Source organism: Pristiophorus japonicus, chromosome 8 (assembly GCF_044704955.1).
Source record: "Pristiophorus japonicus isolate sPriJap1 chromosome 8, sPriJap1.hap1, whole genome shotgun sequence".
In the NCBI taxonomy this organism is placed as follows: Eukaryota; Metazoa; Chordata; class Chondrichthyes; family Pristiophoridae; genus Pristiophorus; species Pristiophorus japonicus.
The window spans coordinates 82,172,452-82,191,091 of record NC_091984.1 but is presented as its reverse complement, the minus strand read 5'-3'; the positions used below and the strand labels follow the sequence as shown (position 1 = coordinate 82,191,091).

The window sequence follows — 18,640 nt, the reverse complement described above, 5'->3', positions numbered from 1 at the left end:
GGCTCTGAATGAGCTACCCAATTAGTCTCACTCACCCCTCCTTGCTCTTTCCCCGCAGCCCTGCAAATCTTTCCTTTTCAAGTATTTATGCAATTCCCTTTTTGAAAGTTACGACTGAATCCGCTTCCATCATCCTTTCAGGCATCTTCAGTAACAGCGGCAACAGATGCCGGGAAAAGACAGGGCAGGATAGGGCTCGGTTGTGATGGCTACCACCAACAATCGCTCTCTAAGGCCCACAGGCCACTGCTCTCAGTTATCTTCTTCTGTGAGACTGATCCTTTGTCACTCACTTCTCTGTTGCTTGACTTCTTGCTTGCTTTCTTCTCCAGTTCGTCCAGAATTACAAAGGGGCGATAGCAAACGGGGGGCGGAGCCAGGACAATATCCTGAAACAACGCATAGCCACATTCTGCTTTTTGATAGCTCAGAGTAGGAACGGAACTATTTTCCTCTGATGGAGAGATCTGGCACCCGTAAAGAGCTCGGTCCTGCTGCTTTGTCCCTTTTTCTTCGTTGACGAGTGAGGAGCCTGATGTACCATGCAATGAGCCCCATGTGTCTCCAGTCACTGCAGGAAGATCCAGTTTAGTCTCATTCACATCGCCGTCTTTGACACTCAATGAATCAACCGTGGACGTTCCAGATTTAGTTGCTGCAACATTGCCAGTCTTCACCTCGACAGATTCTGGCACATATTTCATCAGGGGATAGCTGATAGCATCGTAGCCAAATGGTGTTTCAACAAGTGATTCTTTCAGATCATCCCGGAGCTCTAAGGAGGAGGTGCTGAGGTTTGGGGGAAGCTGAATGTGCTTGACTCCTGCCCAGATCTGCAAGGCTCGCCCAATTTCAGCTTCTACGACCTCTCCTTCATTACTTTGAACTTCAATGGTAAATGGAGAACCCTGCACCACCTCCTGTATCTCCTCACCGAGGATCACCAGCTTAGTAGCTTCAGCGGCGGGACGGCCATTGATCCACATTCCATCATAAACAACACTACTGCAGTGAATCATGCAGCCTCGCCCATTAAACAGGTCATTTCTCCACTGTCCCTCATAAAGGGAACTATCTGCACACTGCAGCATGCCATGGCCCTGTCGCCGGTCCAGGACCCAGTTTCCCTGGTAGTGGTCCCCGTTCTTATAGTATATCTCTCCTTCTCCATGTTTCTTATGGTTGTGGAAGGAGCCTCGTTATATCTGCCGCTCTTTATCAATCAGTGTTCCATATCCTGAGGCGGCCTAGTACCGAACACCATTCCCTTCTATTTCTCCGTTCACAAACTCCCCCGCGTAGTAACTGCCATCCTTCATTAGTAATTTCCCATTACCATGTTTTTTCCCACTTTTCCATTCTCCCTCAACGAAAAAAGCTGTTTGGATAAACGTACAGACCAAACCTGTCCCGCAGCTGCTGCTTCACCTCCCCGACATAGCCACCACAAGCCGCCCGCTCCTCCATGGCATCGCGGCCCCGCCACCAATAACGCCGCCAGCCATTGGTCAGGCCACCGGCGCCGTTGCTAGGGAAAACCCACCAATCACGATTCTGAGTTTGCACAGGTCCAACTCCCCCAACCAACGCCAGAGACAAGTTGGGAAAATGCTGGAGTCCATTATTAAGCAAACAGCAGTGGGACATTTGGAAAAGCATAATTCAATCAAGCAGAGACAGCATGGTTTTATGAAAGGGAAATCATGTTTGACAAATTTGCTGGAGTTCTTTGAGGATGTAACGAGCAGGGTGGATAAGGGGGAAGCAGTGGATGTGGTGTATTTGGATTTCCAGAAGGCATTTGATAAGGTGCCACATAAAAGATTACTGCACAAGATAAAAGTTCACGGGGTTGGGGGTAATATATTAGCAAGGATAGAGGATGGGCTAACTAACAGAAAACAGAGAGTCGGGATAAATGGGTCATTTTCGGTTGACAAACAGTAACTAGTGGGGTGCCGCAGGGATCGTTGCTGGATCCTCAACTGTTTACAATCTGTATTAATGACTTGGATGAAGGGACAGAGTATAATGTCGCCAAGTTTGCTGATGATATAAAGATGGGTGGGAAAGCAAATTGTGAGCACTCAAAAAATGTGCAAAGGGACATAGACAGGCTAAATGAGTGAGCAAAATATTGGCAGCTCGAATATAATGTGGGAACATATCAGGTTATCCACTTTAGCAGAAAAAATAGGAAAGCAAATGATAATTTAAATGGAGAAAAATTGCAAAGTGCTGCAGTACAGAGTGACCTGGGGGTCCTTGTCAATGAAACACAAAAAGTGAGTATGCAGGTACAGCAAGTAATCAGGAAGGCAAATGGAATGTTGATCTTTATTGCAAAGGGGATAGAGTATAAAAGCAGAGAACTCCTGCAACAACTGTACAGGGTATTGGTGAGGCCACACCTAGAGTGCTACGTACAGTTTTGGTCCCTGTATTTAAGGAAGGATATACTTGCATTGGAGGCTGTTCAGAGAAGGTTGATTCCGGAGATGAGGGGGTTGACTTATGAAGATAGGTTGAGTAAGTTGGGCCTATACTCATTAGAGTTCAGAAGAATGACAGATGATCTTATTGAAACATATAAGATAATGAGGAGGCTCGCCAAGGTGGATGCAAAGAGGATATTTCCACTCAATAGGGGAATCTAAAACTAGGTGACATGGTCTCAGAATAAGGGGCCGCCCATGTAAAACTGAGATGAGGAGGAATTTCTTCTGAGGGTTGTAAATCTATATAATTCTCTGCCCCAGAGAGCTGTGGAGGCTGGGTCATTGAATATATTTATGCCAGAGATAGCCAGATTTTTGAGCAATAAGAGAATAAAGGATTATGGGGAGCGGGCAGGGAAGTGGAGCTGAGTCCATGATCAGATCAGCCATGATCTTATTAAATGGCGGAGCAGGCTCGAGGGGTCAGGTTGCCTACTGCTGCTCCTATTTCCCATGTTCTTAAGGGGAGGGGGAGGGAGGGAGGGTGCGGGATGGAGAGGGAGAGAGAAGAAGGGAGGAAGAAAGAGGGAGGGAGAAGGTGAGGGTGGGATGGAGAAGGAAGATGGGAGGGAAAATGAGTGACGGAGGGAGAGAGAGGGTGGATATCAGCGTTGATTCTGTAGACGCAGATGATAGTCTAAACAAGTACTATTGCAATAAAGGCCTCAATTTTGGCCGAGCCCGTTTTTCACCGCACTTATCGGAGTTGCGCCGCTTATCTATGCTCTGAAGTGTGTCGAAATTTTTTTTTGCCACTTTGGCCACTGACCGGCCTCTTCACTGCAGTCGCGCAGTGTGGCCAGTCGAGTCGGGGTTGGAGCCAGTGTTCTGCGCTGGAAAATGTGCCAGAACATCTGCACATGCGCAGTGGAGTCCGCTGGTGATGTCTGCGCATGAGCAGTAGCAGTTTCAGAGCTTGGTGATGTTCTTCCTCCCTGTGCTGCTGGGCTCCTTTAGGTAAAAATCTCTGCATTTATTCTGCCTCCTTTGTTGGGCTAGAGGCGGGCAGGAGAACTGATAGAAATCACCGGCAGGCAGGAACACTATCAGTTCTCCTGCCCGTCTCTAGCCCTGGCCAAGTGGCCTCCTGGTGCGATCAATCTCTTAGTAACACCGTGGGCTGCCCTGACCTGTATGTGAACACCACCGCAGGTTGGGGCTATAAATAGAGCTGGAGTGCCGGGCCCTGGAACATCGTGGTGGAGGTGCGGCAAATGAGGGGCCCAGAAGAGCTGAGGGTCCAGGGACAGCACTGACCTACCCACACTGTGATATGTGTGCGCACTAGGTCCATGCAGCAGAGCAGGTCTCCAGTCGTCTTGGTTAATCCTTGCCACTGGATAAAGGCCTAGCTCTGTCAAGCCCGTGTGGTGGCTGATGTGCAACAGTCACCACACATTAAAAAAAATTCACGCACAGACATCTTCCACCCCCTCAACTGGAGTTCAGGAGTGGAACATCAGGTCCTTCATTGAAACATCTGTTAACTCTCGTAGAAGCAAGTCATCCTCTTTTGAGGGACCGCCTATGATGAAGATGAGGAGTATATCTAAGAGATCGATCGCACCGGGAGGCCACTGGCTGAGTGGCCTCCCGGTGCGTTGTCCTGCCCCTAGCCCAGGCTGAGTGGTCTCCCGCTTCCCCGATGCTTTCCCGGACCGAGTTTGAAGATGAAGGTAGGACTTCAATTTTTTATTTCTTACTTAATTGTTAGTACTTTTTGTTTGCAAACATTGCTAAGGGTAAGGCTTGGTTGGTTTAGGTGCAGGTCCTCTCCGCTTCCTGCCCCATCCCAGGCCGAATGGCCTCCGATGTACCTACCTGCGCCGATTTCTTTAACTCTTCAAGGGTTTTCTCAAGTGGCCACATACGCTGGCCTAAGTAGAAATGGAGTAATTATTAGCTGGCCAAAGTTGCCTAAATGGGCAGAACTGACGTAGGTGGCTGGAAATGCCCCCTTTTGAGAAAAAAAAATTAACCTAAAAAAAATGTAACTAAGTGAGTTACGCTGGTGCAAATTGATTGGGGAAACTGGGGATTTTTAAGTTATGCCAAAAAAAGCAGGTTACTCCAAAAAAAAACGGAGCAACTCCTGGTCAAAATTGAGCCCATTGATACTAATTTGAATGCAAATGTTTTACGGGTCACTACTACTACAACAAAGTTGTTACAGTCACATCCATGCATCAAGATTACTCTGCAACTGTTGTCCTATTGCTAAAAGAACAGCTTTAACTTAGCCAATACATGCAGCAGGAGCAGCAGCACAGACCAGTGGAGGCTCGAGGAAGATGGCTAAGGGGGCAAGGGCCAAGACAGCCTTGCAGCATGCGGGACGTGTGGAATAGGATGTGTTGCCTCAACAGGAGAGGAAAAATATATCGGGAGGTTGTGTTTCAGCAGGCAGGCAGTCACTGACCTATGTGATTTGTTGAAGCTGGAATTGGAGCCAAACATCAGGACACACCCAGCACTGCCTGTGGCAGTGAAGGTTATGGTGGCCCTCAACATCCATTACCACAGGCTCATTCAAGATTGCGAACGGTGACATAAACAACACCAGTCAGTTTGCTCTCCATACAGCCATCGAGCAAGCGGCAAATGCCCTTTTTACAAGGAGAGAGCAATACATCACTTTCCCACTACAGGTTGTCGATCAGGAGGGAGTTGTCGGATTTGTCCACATTGCTGGGTTGCCCCAGGTGCAAGGTATAATTGACAGCACACATATTGTCCCTATCAAGAACCAGCAATGCTTTATAACAGGAAGGGGTTCCACTCGCTGAATGTTCAGCTGGTCTGTGACTACAGGCAGTGAATAATGCAGGTCTGTGCCCGTATTCTTGGCAGTAGTCATAAGGCCTTCATACAGCGCTAGTCCTCAATCCCCCAGTCTGCAACCCAGGGGGAATATCCCCCAGTACATTTGACTCATGATTCCTGACAGGAACCCAGGCACAAATACAGTGAGAGCCACGCTCAAACCAGAGCTGTCAATAAGCAAATCATAGGCGCCCTAAAGCAAAGATTCTGGTGCAATCCTGCAGCATAGCCCCGAGTAATTCTTCAGATTTGGAGTGGGTTGCTGCATGCTACACAACAATGCCATTGAGAACTCAAGCCTTGCAGCCGCCTCCACACGAAGAAAGTGCAGGAGCAAGATGAAGAAGAGACGAGGAAAACATGGATGAAGAGGAAGATCAAAGCCGAACAATGCTGTCAGCTGCCAGAGCTGCAAGGCAGCAAATTATTGAGGCAAGATTCTCCTAAGCAAACACCCCCCTCAGAACACCAACAGTCCCCGCATTTGATCCACTCACTCCGTCCACTCATCTTCTGCATGCCCTCCAAAACTATTTCATGAGGAATGCAAGACCAAAGATATAAAGAATAACATCAATGAAAAAAAACCTCTTTATTGTACACATTGTGGATATAACAATTTCTAGTTACCTGCATCCAAAGTGCACCTCTCCTTTAAATAGCTTCAGGGACATCAGATATTTAAGTCCACGATTAGGCAAGCTGCTGATTAAGTGTGACTAATGGTAGTAGCCGTTTAATGATAATGAGAGCGTCTGACCAGTTTTGCCTCCTAATTGCACCCATGTGATTAGTCACGCACTGCTGGTGCAACATAATTCTGGGTCTAAAAACAGACAAAGACAAATATGTCTCTGCCAAAAGGGCCAAAAAATGCGGTCAGAGGCATACCGTGGGAGTGCGCCTCCGATCCGTGAAAATGACGCGAGGCTGAAAAAACATGTGGTCTGACGCTACAAGGCGGAGGGCAGCTTAATGGTCCATGGATCCCAGGGATTGCAGGTGGTGCGGAAGTGTGCCTGGGATCACGTGGGCTTGGTCCCCCAATCACAAAAAAGAATTCAATCCCCGTAATGCGATTTAATGGAATTCCAAAATCAGATTTAATTACAATTTACAGGATTGGAATGTAATTTATAAATAGCTTCATTCCACCAACCTCTCAAAGTTTCATTAATTTTCAACATCATTAAAACTCTAATCCAGGCCAATATTTGCAGAAACTCATGATTCAGTGTATGGGTATAATTTCCGATATGAAAATGTTTAAATCATGCCCGAGGTATCCCTTTACAACACAACATTTCCAAATGCAATTGCTGGCCAGTAGGTGGGCAAACAGCTCAACTCTGTGCCAGCAATTCCTTTCTCGTGGGCCACGCGGATGGCCTGTCAAGGTATACGTTGATAGACCCCAAGTTCCGGATTTCGCGCAATCCCAAACTTGTGGTGGATTTCAAAGGAGGTTACAGACTGCAAAATTTGGGCCGTAGGTAATGGGTGTGGGCGATCAGTGAAGTAATCTCATCTGCCTGCCATACCAAAAGAATGATGAGAATGTGAAACTTGCTACCAGATGAGTAGTTGAGGCGATTAGCATGGATGCATAGAAGGGGAAGCTAGTTAGATGCACAAGGGAGAAAGGAATATGTTATGCTGATAGCTTTAGATGAAGTAGGGTGGAAGGAGGCTCGTGTGGAGCATAAACACTGGCATAGACCTGTTGAGCCAAATGGCCAGTTTCTGTGGTGTAAATTCTATGTACCCCATGGTCCTATAAAAATTCATGTCCACAGCCCTCAACTAATTACCTCTAGTCATAAAAACATAAGAATTAGGAACAGGAGTAGGCCATCTAGCCCCTCGAGCCTGCTCCGCCATTCAATAAGATCATGGCTGATCTGGCCGTGGACTCAGCTCCACTTACCACCCGCTCCCCGTAACCCTTAATTCCCTTATTGGTTAAAAATCTAGCTATCTGTGACTTGAATACATTCAATGAGCTAGCCTCAACTGCTTCCTTGGGCAGAGAATTCCACAGATTCACAACCCTCTGGGAGAAGAAATTCCTTCTCAACTCGGTTTTAAATTGGCTCCCCCGTATTTTGAGGCTGTGCCCCCTAGTTTTAGTCTCCCCTACCAGTGGAAACAACCTCTCTGCCTCTATCTTGTCTATCCCTTTCATTATTTTAAATGTTTCTATAAGATCACCCCTCATCCTTCTGAACTCCAACGAGTAAAGACCCAGTCTTCTCAATCTATCATCATAAGGTAACCCCCTCATCTCCGGAATCAGCCGAGTGAATCATCTCTGTACCCCCTCCAAAGCCAGTATATCCTTCCTTAAGTAAGGTGACCAAAACTTCACGCAGTACTCCAGGTGCGGCCTCACCAATACCCTATACAGTTGCAGCAGGACCTCCCTGCTTTTGTACTCCATCCCTCTCGCAATGAAGGCCAACATTCCATTCGCCTTCCTGATTACCTGCAAACTAACTTTTTGGGATTCATGCACAAGGACCCCCAGGTCCCTCTGCACCTCAGCATGTTGTAATTTCTCCCCATTCAAATATTCCCTTTTACTGTTTTTTTTCCCCCCAAGGTGGATGACCTCACACTTTCCGACATTGTATTCCATCTGCCAAACCTTAGCCCATTCGCTTAACCTATCCAAATCTCTTTGCAGACTCTCTGTCCTCTACACAACCCGCTTTCCCACTAATCTTTGTGTCATCTGCAAATTTTGTTACACTACACTCTGTCCCCTCTTCCAGGTCATCTATGTATATTGTAAACAGTTGTGGTCCCAGCACCGATCCCTGTGGCACACCGCTAACCACCGATTTCCAACCCGAAAAGGACCCATTTATCCCGACTCTCTGCTTTCTGTTCGCCAACCAATTCTCTATCCATGCTAATACATTTCCTCTGACTCCGCGTACCTCTATCTTCTGCAGTAACCTTGTGTGGCACCTTATCGAATGCCTTTTGGAAATCTAAATACACCACATCCATCGGTTCACCTCTATCCACTATGCTCGTTATATCCTCAAAGAATTCCAGTAAATTAGTTAAACATGATTTCCCCTTCATGAATCCATGCTGCATCTGCTTGATTGCACTATTCCTATCTAGATGTCCCGCTATTTGTTCCTTAATGATAGTTTCAAGCATTTCCCCACTACAGATGTTAAACTAACCAGCCTATAGTTACCTGCCTTTTGTCTGCCCCCTTTTTTAAACAGAGGCATTACATTAGCTGCTTTCCAATCCGCTGGTACCTCCCCAGAGTCCAGAGAATTTTGGTAGATTATAACGAATGCATCTGCTATTACTTCCGCCATATCTTTTAATACCCTGGGATGCATTTCATCAGGACCAGGGGACTTGTCTACCTTCAGTCCCATTAGCCTGTCCAGCACTACCCCCCTAGTGATAGTAATTGTTTCAAGGTCCTCCCTTCCCACATTCCTGTGACCAGCAATTTTTGGCATGGTTTTTGTGTCTTCCACTGTGAGGACCGAAGCAAAATAATTGTTTAAGGTCTCAGCCATTTCCATATTTCCCATTATTAAATCCCCCTTCTCATCTTCTAAGGGACCAACATTTACGTTAGTCACTCTTTTCCGTTTTATATATCTGTAAAAGCTTTTACTATCTTTTTATGTTTTGCGCAAGTTTACCTTCGTAATCTATCTTTCCTTTCATTATTGCTTTTTTAGTCATTCTTTGCTGTTGTTTAAAATTTTCCCAATCTTCCAGCTTCCCACTAACCTTGGCCACCTTATACGCATTGGTCTTTGATTTGATACTCTCCTTTATTTCCTTGGTTATCCACGGCTGGTTATCCCTTCTCTTACCGCCCTTTTTCACAGGAATATATTTTTGTTGCGCACTATGAAAGAGCTTCTTAAAAGTCCTCCACTGTTTCTCAATTGTGCCACCATTTAGTCTGTGTTTCCAGTCTCCTTTAGCCAACTCTGCCCTCATCCCACTGTCGTCCCCTTTGTTTAAGAGTCTTTTAAACAAGAGTACCAGCAAACATTGTTGCTGGTTGATGAGGGGAAAGTAAGAGGAAGAAATTCTAAAGGAGGCTTACTTATAGCAAAGGATTGCAGAGACAGCATAGTTGATAAACAGAATAGTCTTCAAAGTATTGTCTCATGACTCCCAATGAAATATCAAATAGTCATTTGATTCTGAATGAGATTATGCCATAAAGAATGTAATTTAGCACCCCAACGTCATCTTAGATTCATAGAATTTTACAGTACAGAAGTTGGCCATTCGGCCCATCGTGCCTGTGTCAGCTCTTTGAAAAAGCTATCTCACCTCCTCTTTCCCTATAGCCCATTGGGCTAGAAATTTGCCACCGTAACAATCGATTTGGAAGTCAAAGTTTTTTTTTTTGGAGCTAAATAAATTTAAAGCGATTTTGCTAGTTTTGCCAGTGATGTAACTCCATTCTTAAAAAAAATAAGAGCCGATTTGTTTGAGAACAGTTTTTGTGATGTCACTCGGCATCAAAACCAACGATAACGCCGTTTTTGACAGTTTCTCCAATAAGGACATTTTTAAGGACAGTGCTAAATACCGATTTGAAAAAGCTTCCTGGCGATAATGGCGCCATCTTGGGAAACGGAGATTCTGCAGAAATGTACCGAACAATCTCTCATGGTTTCGAAAAATTATTGTTTTTTTTTAAACACACATTTCAAACAACTCTAAGGCGGGCCCCACATGCAACACATATTCTCCTTTTTAAAATAAAATCTACTCAAAATCATTGGAAGAGGAAGGCAACACTTACCCGAGTGCCCGTGCACCGAGACCGGGGAGAAGAGGTACTTGCCCAAGGGGAGGTGGGAGCCAAACGCCGAGCTCATGTGTCCGGCCAAGGGAGCGATCCTGCTGACCGCTGAGCAGCGGAGACGGGACGTGAACAGTTCGGTGGTGACTGAAATCTCTGCCATCCATAATCGGGTCAGTGGGAATTTTTAAAATCTATCCTTTTCTGCAGTTCCCTAGCTTACACTTGGTTGCCCTTCTTTATGCTCTAGGTCAATAAGCTCTGGGCTAACCATCAGCTGTTCTGAGTGCCTCCTCTTGTTGCCTCTCCGCAGCAGTGTGACTGCATTCACCGAGATTGTTCAAACATGTACTCTTCAATGGTTTCACTTTGCTGCTCCAACTTCCGAAACCACCTTAAGCCATAACCCTATGTAATGGATGTCATTTTGATTACAAACCACAGTAGTGTATAAACTCTTGCATTTAGAACACTTTAACAAGCACAAGTATTTGACATTTACATCCTGTTTCTAGTACATTGATAGAAAAAATAGTCTGAGTGAACTGAGCTGCATTCACCATATCATTACCGACGGCAGTGCATATGCAAATAGAATTTCACTTTTAAAGAGCCTCAAGTATATGCTTTGAGTGTTGGGCATGTGCAGAACGGGCAATTTTTTTTTTGCGCTTCTGCAGAACGGGTGTTATTTTTAATGTGAAAAAAAATATCTCCATCCTTTAAAACGGTGGTATTTTAACGCTAGGCCAAAATTTAAACAACTTTTGGCGAACCTTGGGCCTTATTTTTTTTTGGCGTTATTTTGGCATAAAAACAGCCAGTATTCGCAAATAGCGCCAAAAAATGGTGCTATTCTTAAATGTGGAATTTTTAGCTCACTTAGTACTATATCCAATGTCCTTCTGAAAGCTACTCTTGACTCGACTTCCATCATCCTTGCAGGTAGTGTATTCCAAATCATAGCACATCACTGCGCTAAAAAACATTCTAATCTCCTCTCCAGTTCTTCTGCCGATTATCTTAATACGGTGTCCTCAGGTTACCAATTCTCCTGCCAGCAGAAACAGTTTCTCCATATCTACTCTATCCAACCCCTTTAGTAAATCTCCCCACAGCCTTCTCTGCTCGAAGGAGAACAATCTGAGCTTCTCTAACCTCTCCACATAACTGAAAACGTGGTACCATTCTAGTAAATCTCCTCTGCACCCTCCAAGGACTTGACATCCTTCCTAATGTTGTACCCAGAATTGAACACAATACTCCAATTGAGACCTAACCAGTGATTTATAAAAGTTTAGCGTAACTTCTTTGCTTTTGTAAGCTATGCCTCTTTTAAATAAGAGAATCCCGTAGGAATCGCAGGATAGCGCAGATGAATACGTGGCTTGAGCAGTGGTGCAGCAGGGAGGGATTCAAATTCCTGGGGCATTGGAACCGGTTCTGGGGGAGGTGGGACCAGTACAAACCGGACGGTCTGCACCTGGGCAGGACCGGAACCAATGTCCTAGGGGGAGTGTTTGCTAGTGCTGTTGGGGAGGATTTAAACTAATATGGAGGGGGATGAGAACCAATGCAGGGAGACAGAGGGAAACAAAAAGGAGGCAAAAGCAAAAGACAGAAAGGAGATGAGGAAAAGTGGAGGGCAGAGAAACCCAAGGCAAAGAACAAAAAGGGCCACTGTACAGCAAAATTCTAAAAGGACAAAGGGTGTTAAAAAAACAAGCCTGAAGGCTTTGTGTCTTAATGCAAGGAGTATCCGCAATAAGGTGGATGAATTAACTGTGCAAATAGATGTTAACAAATATGATGTGATTGGGATTACGGAGACGTGGCTCCAGGATGATCAGGGCTGGGAACTCAACATCCAGGGGTATTCAACATTCAGGAAAGATAGAATAAAAGGAAAAGGAGGTGGGGTAGCATTGCTGGTTAAGGAGCAAATTAAGGCAATAGTTCGGAAGGACATTAGCTTGGATGATGTGGAATCTATATGGGTAGAGCTGCAGAATACCAAAGGGCAAAAAACGTTAGTGGGAGTTGTGTACAGACCTCCAAACAGTAGTAGTGATGTTGGGGAGGGCATCAAACATGAAATTAGGGGTGCGTGCAATAAAGGTGCAGCAGTTATAATGGGTGACTTTAATATGCACATAGATTGGGTTAACCAAACTGGAAGCAATACGGTGGAGGAGGATTTCCTGGAGTGCATAAGGGATGGTTTTTTAGACCAATATGTCGAGGAACCAACTAGGGGGGAGGCCATCTCAGACTGGGTGTTGTGTAATGAGAGAGGATTAATTAGCAATCTCGTTGTGCGAGGCCCCTTGGGGAAGAGTGACCATAATATGGTGCAATTCTGCATTAGGATGGAGAATGAAACAGTTAATTCAGAGACCATGGTCCAGAAACTTAAAGAAGGGTAACTTTGAAGGTATGAGGCGTGAATTGGCTAGGATAGATTGGCGAATGATACTGAAGGGGTTGACTGTGGATGGGCAATGGCAGACATTTAGAGACCGCATGGATGAACTACAATAATTGTACATTCCTGTCTGGTGTAAAAATAAAAAAGGGAAGGTGGCTCAACCGTGGCTATCAAGGGAAATCAGGGATAGTATTAAAGCCAAGGAAGTGGCATACAAATTGGCCAGAAATAGCAGCGAACCCGGGGACTGGGAGAAATTTAGAACTCAGCAGAGGAGGACTAAGGGTTTGATTAAGGCAGGGAAAATAGAGTACTAGAAGAAGCTTGCAGGGAACATTAAGACGGATTGCAAAAGTTTCTATAGATATGTAAAGAGAAAAAGGTTAGTAAAGACAAATGTAGGTCCCCTGCAGTCAGAATCAGGGGAAGTCATAACGGGGAACAAAGAAATGGCGGACCAATTGAACAAGTACTTTGATTCGGTATTCAGTGAGGAGGACACAAACAACCTTCCGGATATAAAAGGGGTCGGAGGGTCTAGTAAGGAGGAGGAACTGAGGGAAATCCTTATTAGTCGGGAAATTGTGTTGGGGAAATTGATGGGATTGAAAGCCAATAAATCCCCAGGGCCTGATGGACTGCATCCCAGAGTACTTAAGGAGGTGGCCTTGGAAATAGTGGATGCATTGACAGTCATTTTCCAACATTCCATTGACTCTGGATCAGTTCCTATGGTGTGGAGGGTAGCCAATGTAACCCCACTTTTTAAAAAAGGAGGGAGAGAGAAAACAGGGTATTATAGACCAGTCAGCCTGACATCGGTAGTGGGTAAAATGATGGAAACAATTATTAAGGATGTCATAGCAGTGCATTTGGAAAGAGGTGATATGATAGGTCCAAGTCAGCATGGATTTGTGAAAGGGAAATCATGCTTGACATCTTCTGGAATTTTTTGAGGATGTTTCCAGTAGAGTGGACGAGGGAGAACCAGTTCATGTGGTATATTTGGACTTTCAGAAGGCTTTCGACAAAGTCCCACACAAGAGATTAATGTGCAAAGTTAAAGCACATGGGATTGGGGGTAGTGTGCTGACATGGATTGAGAACTGGTTGTCAGACAGGAAGCAAAGAGTAGGAGTAAATGGGGACTTTTCAGAATGGCAGGCAGTGACTAGTGGGGTACCGCAAGGTTCTGTGCTGGGGCCCCAGCTGTTTACTCTGTACATTAATGATTTAGATGAGGGGATTAAATGTAGTATCTCCAAATTTGCGGATGACACTAAGTTGGGTGGCAGTGTGAGCTGCGAGGAGGATGCTATGAGGCTGCAGAGCGACTTGGATAGGTTAGGTGAGTGGGCAAATGCATGGCAGATGAAGTATAATGTGGATAAATGTGAGGTTATCCACTTTGGTGGTAAAAACAGAGAGACAGATTATTATCTGAATGGTGACAGATTAGGAAACAGGGAGGTGCAAAGAGACCTGGGTGTCATGGTACATCAGTCATTGAAGGTTGGCATGCAGGTACAGCAGGCGGTTAAGAAAGCAAATGGCATGTTGGCCTTCATAGCGAGGGGATTTGAGTACAGGGGCAGGGAGGTGTTGCTACAGTTGTACAGGGCCTTGGTGAGGCCACACCTGGAGTATTGTGTACAGTTTTGGTCTCCTAACCTGAGGAAGGACATTCTTGCTATTGAGGGAGTGCAGCGAAGGTTCACCAGACTGATTCCCAGGATGGCGGGACTGACCTATCAAGAAAGACTGGATCAACTGGGCTTGTTTTCACTGGAGTTCAGAAGAATGAGAGGGAACCTCATAGAAACGTTTAAAATTCTGATGGGTTTAGACAGGTTAGATGCAGGAAGAATGTTCCCAATGTTGGGGAAGTCCAGAACCAGGGGACACAGTCTAAGGATAAGGGGGAAGCCATTTAGGACTGAGATGAGGAGGAATTTCTTCACCTAGAGAGTGGTGAACCTGTGGAATTCTCTACCACAGAAAGTTGTTGAGGCCAATTCACTAAATATATTCAAAAAGGAGTTAGATGAAGTCCTTTATTACTAGGGGAATCAAGGGGTATGGTGAGAAAGCAGGAATGGGGTACTGAAGTTGCATGTTCAGCCATGAACTCATTGAATGGCGGTGCAGGCTAGAAGGGCCGAATGACCTACTCCTGCACCTATTTTCTATGTTTCTATGTTTCTATGGTTCTATGTATGCTTGAACAGCCTCATCAACTTGTCGGCCCACCTTCAAAGACTTGTGTATGTAAACCCCCGGATCCATCCTCTTTTTTTAAAAATTGTATTATTTTGTTTTCTTTCATCTTTCCAAAATGCATCATTTCACATTTCTCTGCATTAAATTTAATCTGCCACATGTCTGCCCACTTCAAGTTTGTCGATATCCTCCCAAAGTCTGCGACTGTCCTCCTCACTGTTTACTACTTTTCTAAGTTTTTTCATGGGCAAACCAGCTCATTAATATATACAGTGTATCAAAAAGAGCTCTAAGCCCAAGTACACTTGGGGAACATCATTGTATACTTTCCTGCAGTCTGATAAATAACCGGTTTGAATTAGACATAGACATAGACATAGAAAATATTCTATGTCTTGGCTAATTTAGTGTCCATGCTACCACTGCCCCTTTAATCCCACGTTGTTCGATTTTGCTAATAAATCATGTGGCACTTTATTGAAATCCCATATAACGTGTGTGTATATATTTTATTATATAGAGCAACTTTTAATGTAGTGAAACATCCCAAGATGTTTCACAGGAGTATTATGGGACAAAACATTTGACACCGAGCCACATAAGGAGAAATTAGGGCAGGGCTTGGTCAAAGGTTTTAAGGAGTATTGAAGGAGGATAGAGAGGTGCCGCGGTTTAGGCAGGGAATTCCAGAGCTTGGGGCCTAGGCAACCGAAGACACGGCCATCAATGGTTGAGTGATTATAATCAGAGATGCTCAAGAGTGCAGAATTAGAGGAGCGCAGACTTGTCAGGGGAGCTATGGGGCTAAAGGAGATTCTCGAGCTAGGGAGTGGCGAGGCCATAAAGGGATTTGAAAACAAGGATGAGAATTTTGAAATCGAGGCTTGCTTAACCAGGAACCAATGTAGGTCAGCAAGCATAGGTGATGGGTGAGCAGGACTTGGTGAGAGTTAGGATACATGCAGCCGAGATGTGGATCACCCCTAGTTTACGTAGGGTAGTATGTGGGAGGCCAGCCAGGAATGCATTGGAATAGTCAAGTCTAGAGGTAACAAATGCATGGATGAGGGCTTCAGCAGCAGATGAGCTGAGGCAAGGGCGGAGACAAGCGATGTTACGGAGGTAGAAACAGGCAGTCTTAGTTATGCTGCAGATATGTGGTCGAAAGCTCATTTCAGGGTCAAATAGGAGATCAAGGCAGCGAAGTGTTGTTCAGCCTCACACACAAGTTGGGGAGAGAGTTGGAGTCAGTGGCTAGGGAATGGAGGTGCTGGCGGGAGCCGAAAACAATGGCTTTGGTCTTCCCAATCATTATCATAGACGGTCCCTCGTATCAAGGACGACTTGCTTCCATACCAAAATGGGATGAGTTCACAGGTGTTTCAATGAAGAACTTAATATTCCAAGTCCTGAACTACATGTTGAAGAGTAGAAGATGCCTGTGTGTGTATTTAAAAAAAAATGTATGGTGGCTGTTGTACACCAGCCCAATATTCAATTGGAGAAAATTTCTACTTCTCCAGAACTGAATGTTGGACAAGCAGTCTGACAATTTAGAGACTGTGGAGGTGTGGAGGTGTTGAAAGAAGTGGTAAGTGAGGTAGAGCTGGGTGTCATCAACATATAAGTGGAAACTGACGCTGTTTTCGGATGATGGCGCAAGGGGCAACATGCAGATGAGAAATAGGAAGGGGCCAAGGATAGATCCTTGGCGACACCTGCACGGGCAGAAAGAAAAGCCTTTACAGGTGATTCTCTGGCTGCGATTAGATAGATAAGAATAGAACCAGGCGAGTGCAGTCTCACACTGGTGGAGAGGCGTTGGAGAAGGATAGAGTGGTCAACCGTGTCAAAGGCTGCAGACAAGTCAAGAAGGATGAGAATGGATAGTTTATCTTTGTTAGAGCCACAAAGGATGTAATTTGTGACTTTAATGAGAGCCGTTTAGATAGTGGCAGTTGTGAAAACGGGTTTGGAAGGATCCAAACATGTAGTTGTGGGAAAGATGGGCATACATGTGGGAGGCGACAACATGTTCAAGGACTGGAGAGGAAAGGGAGGTTGGGGATGGGACTGTAGTTTGCAAGGACGGAGTGGTCGAGGGCTGGTTTTTTGACGAGAGGAGTGATGAAGGCAGATTTGAGGGAGGTGGGAACAGTAACTGAGGAGAGAGAACTGGTAAAAATGTCGGCTAACATGGGAGCCAGAAAAAGAAGTTGGGTGGTCAACAGTTTGATGGGCATAGGGTGAAGGGAGCAGGAAGTGGGTCTCATGGGCAGGATGAGCTCAGAGATCATAAGGGGAGATTGGAGAGAAGCTGGAGAAAGATGTGAGGTCAGGGCTCGGGCAGGGGGAATCCTTGGAGAAAGTTTGGCCCGGTGGCCTAACGGAAGGAAGGGAAAAGGCAGAGGCCAAACGGCTGGTCTCAATCTTAGAGACAAAGAAATCCATGAGCTCCTCACACTTATTGTTGGAGGAGAGGGTGGAGATTGGGGAGAGGGGTTTAAAAAGATAGTTATCAGCGGAGAATAGAAGGCCCATTTATCTTTACATTCCAGAATGATTCTGGAATAGTGAGCAATTTTGGCAGACAAGAGCAGGAACCGGTAACGCTTTGTGATCCAGCCAGATCTGTTGGTGATGGCTAAATCAGTTGTCTACCATATCCATTTACGTCTGTGTCCCTTGGATTTAAGGGAGCGAAAATCAGGTCTGTACCAGGGGGAATGGCTAGGGCGAGAGAATCATTGTTTTAACAGGGACTAGGGCATTAAAGGTGATGATGAGGGTGTGTTTGAGCAGATTGGTAGTTGCAGAAATGTCCTGGTGAATGGAGGGCCAAAGGCTGGACAGTTGGGAGTTCATAAGTGTAGTTCATATACACATCAACCCTCTGTTATTTCATCGAAAAACTAAATCAAGTTTGTCAAACGCAATGACTCTGAATAAATCTGTGTTTGCTGTCATTTATTAACTATTTAAAATAAAGAACATGAGTGCATATCTGAAGCACACCAAGTTTGTCCAAGACAGCAAAATTGTGAGGGAACATTAGCCTCATGTCAATAAACCACCAAAAATGTAATTTATTTTGTTTTTAAGTAATAGTAAGGAAGGACATTAGCTTGGATGATGTGGAATCTGTATGGGTGGAGCTGCGGAATACCAAAGGGCAGAAAACGCTAGTGGGAGTTGTGTACAGACCACCAATCAGTAGTAGTGAGGTTGGGGACACCATCAAACAAGAAATTAGGGATGCATGCAATAAAGGTACAGCAGTTATCATGGGTGACTTTAATCTACATATAGATTGGGCTAACCAACCTGGTAGCAATACGATGGAGGAGGATTTCCTGGAGTGTATCAGGAATGGTTGTCTAGACCAATATGGCGAGGAACCAACTAGAGGGCTGGCCATCTTAGACTGGGTGATGTGTAATGAGAAAGGACTAATTAGCAATTTTGTTGTGCGAGGCCCCTTGGGGAAGAGTGACCATAATATGGTAGAATTCTGTATTAAGATGGAGAGTGACACAGTTAATTCAGAGACTAGGGTCCTGAATTTAAGGAAAGGTAACTTCAATGGTATGAGACGTGAATCGGCTAGAATACGCTGGTAAATGATACTTAAAGGGTTGACGGTGGATAGGCAATGGCAAACATTTAAAGATCACATGGATGAACTTCAACAATTGTACATCCCTGTCTGGAGTAAAAATAAAACTGGGAAGGTGGCTCAACCGTGGCTAACAAGGGAAATTAAGGATAGTGTTAAATCCAAGGAAAGGCATATAAATTGGCCAGAAAAAGCAGCAAATCTGAGGACTGGTTAAATTTAGAATTCAGCAGAGGAGGACAAAG

General features: G+C 45.0%; 1 pseudogene; it reads right to left on the bottom strand.

The window, feature by feature from the left end:
• Window positions 1-209: 209 nt before the first annotated feature.
• Window positions 210-1,477, bottom strand: LOC139269135 (MORN repeat-containing protein 1 pseudogene; annotated as a pseudogene).
• Between the last annotated feature and the right edge of the window lie 17,163 nt (window positions 1,478-18,640).